Genomic DNA, 3,026 nt, shown 5'->3' with positions numbered 1-3,026 from the left:
TACTTAGCCCAACTCCCCCCCCCCCCCCCTCCTGCCGTAACCATAGCAGCCGCTTTGGGAGAGTGGATGTTTATTGATCTCGAGGGGAGAGACTGATATGGGCAGCCGGGGCAAACACCTACTGTACCAGCCAGACACTCTCAGCCTGTCATGATAGGGATATCGACCTTGATGCCACATGGGGGATGCTACACAAAAAACCCCAAGTGAACGAATTGAGCTGGACCCCCACAGGCAGTCTTGACAGGCTCCGGAATCATCTATTATGAGATGGCTTCAGATTTTGAAATGTCGACTTTTGAGATTCCGAAGCCAACTGTCAAATTCAGACTGAATCTGTGATGTAGACGGACACAGCTTCGACGACTAGCTCGTCTCGCTAGCTTTACCTTCTCCTTCTCCGAAATATTTAGTACTTACGGTTACAAAATATAGTTTCAACAGTCAGTCTTGTTGTTTTAACTTCAGTTTTGTCTGGATTTACGAAGGGTTAGGGTTTCTGTTTTCCACAGAAAGACTTTTCTTCTACTTTCTGTGACTGACGTTTTGATATGTGGAATCACTAGACCCCCTAAGCAGCTTAGATAACAAATGGGGATATACAGGAAACACCTCCGTCGATCCTCACACCAAAGCTCCCTCTCTGACCTGTGACCTCTGTGTGCCCGACCATCTTTTTCAACCAGTCGCTTTATCAATAGTAAAGAATTGCTGCCAAAGCGAGAAACGGTCGTCAAAAAACCAGTGTGCCGCAACACTGGTGACAGTTCGTACAGAATCCAGTTCATGTGCAGCGACACTGTATATAGTTCACACTACACTGTATTTTGAGCTAGCTCAACTAGCTAGTTGCCTGAAATATAAACACCAACCTTCAAAACTGTACTGATTAATTAAGGTTATCCAAATGTCAACACTATATTTAGAAACTGTAAAATACAAACGTTGACAGAAGGAGTCAGGACAATAAACTCGACACAGCGAGCTATACATCAATGACAGCCTAACTACAAAGTCTTGGATAGATGAAATGATTAATATAGTCTACTGCCAGACCAAGGAATCACAGTAACGGCTGATTCAAACTCTCCATCTCTTCCAACTGTCTCTCCCTTCACTCACTCACTCACTCTCTCTCTATCCCACACACTCTCTTACTCATTCTCTCTCCCATCCTTCACCCTCTCTCTTTCTCCATTCTCTCTCTCTCCCTTCTCTCTGTTCCACCCACACTCTCTCTCACACACTCTCCATTTCTCTCTACATTCTGTCTCCCCCCCTCTCTTTCTGTCTCTCTCTCTCTCTCCCTCTTCTTCTCTCTCTCCCCCCCCCTCTCTCTCTCTCTCTCCCTCTTCTTCTCTCTCTCTCTCTCCCCCCCCCCCCTCTCTTTCTCTCCCCCTCCCCCCCCCTCTCTCTCTCTCTCTCCGTCTCTCTCCCCCCCCTCTTTTTCTCTCCCCCTCCCCCCTTCCCTCCCTCTCTCTCTCTCTCTCCCCCCCTCTCTTTCTCTCCCCCCCCCCCCCTCTCTCTCTCCGTCTCTGCAGGGTGAAGCAGATGTCAGGAGGTGACCCCGAGCCGCGGCAGCAGGACTGGTTCTCCCTGGCCGTGCCCCCCTCCTCCGGCACCAGCCTGCAGGTGCCCGGCCTAGCCCCCGCCTCCCAGTACCAGTTCAGCGTCCTGGCGCAGAACAAGATAGGCACCGGGCCCTTCAGCGAAATCTCCAGCACCCGGACCCTGGGTTCGTAGCTCGTGTTATCTGTCCCTCTCCCTGTCCTCTGTCCTCTGTTTAGCTGATAATATGCCACTGTCACGGGCAGGTTGCCAAGGGTGACTGGCGAATGACAATTTTCTCAGACTCTAATTAGATTTCCTGTAGCTATCTCATCAATAAACCTGATGTTTATTTCTAGATCCCGCCCCAAGGAGAACCACACTACAACCTCCTTCAAGGCTCTCGGCCAATCAGAGCTCAGCGGGCGTCGTCCTGAGTTGGTTACTTCCCGTGGCGCAGTTCCCTCCCATTTCCGTCTTTGTCCTCCAATCACGTGCCGAGCAGGGGGAGTGGTCAGATCTGGACGAAGCCATCGACGCTAACCGGAGCGAGGTCATCGTTCCGGGTTTGCGCAAGGTAACCCAGACAATCACGGCCTTCCAGGAAGTGGAGCGCGAGACGTCCCACAGTGCCTTTCTCTTGTCCCGCTGCTAGGCCCTGTTGTTGCGGTCGCCATGGACACATCACAAACACCGTTCTCTTCCCATCTTCTTTCAATCCATATCCCTCCCCAACCTCCCTCGCCCAACGCTGTCTTCTGAAAAATGTGAATTGAGATGAGCCCCATTAGCATCGCAGGCGCGGTCCCACGGTGACAAAGTGCATTTTCTTGCCCCGCCTTTGTGTGTTTGTCTGTGCATGCATGTGTACGTTTGAACATGTATGAATGCGTGTGCATATTTGTGTGTGTGTTTGTGTGTGTGTGTGTGTGCGTGTGTGTGTGTACTTGCTTGTGTGTGTGTATGCTTGTGTGTTTGCTTGCGTGTGTGTGTGTGCTTGCGTGTGTGTGTGTGCTTGCGTGTGTGTGTGTGTGTGTGTGCGTGCAGGACTGTGTGTACGAGCTGAGGCTGCTGTCTCGGAGAGGGGAGTTGCTGAGCGAGCCCAGTCCATCCGTCACCGTCTCCACCACGGGTAGGTGTCACGCCGGCCCCTGCAGCCCTGCAGGCCCCTGCAGCGCTGCAGGCCTCCAGGGAACACTCCTCACGTCATTCCGACTGAAATATCCCTGCAAATACCCCCCCCCCCCCTCCCTCTCCCCCTCTCCCTCTCAGCTCCAGGAGAGCTGAAGAGCAGAGAGGCTGGCTAAGGAGGCTTCTGATATCTCTCTCTGTGTTGATGTTCCAGGTATGGACATGTACCCCGATAGCTCCCGCCTCCTGGAGTTCGTCCCCGAGCCGCTATTGGCTGGCGTGATGGGCGGGTTGGGCTTCCTCTTCCTCGTCCTCCTCCTCCTATTGGGCACCGCCTGCGTCATCAG

The sequence above is a fragment of the Osmerus mordax genome, chromosome 20 (genome assembly GCF_038355195.1).
Source record: "Osmerus mordax isolate fOsmMor3 chromosome 20, fOsmMor3.pri, whole genome shotgun sequence".
Lineage (NCBI taxonomy): Eukaryota > Metazoa > Chordata > Actinopteri > Osmeriformes > Osmeridae > Osmerus > Osmerus mordax.
This window is presented reverse-complemented; position numbering follows the sequence as displayed.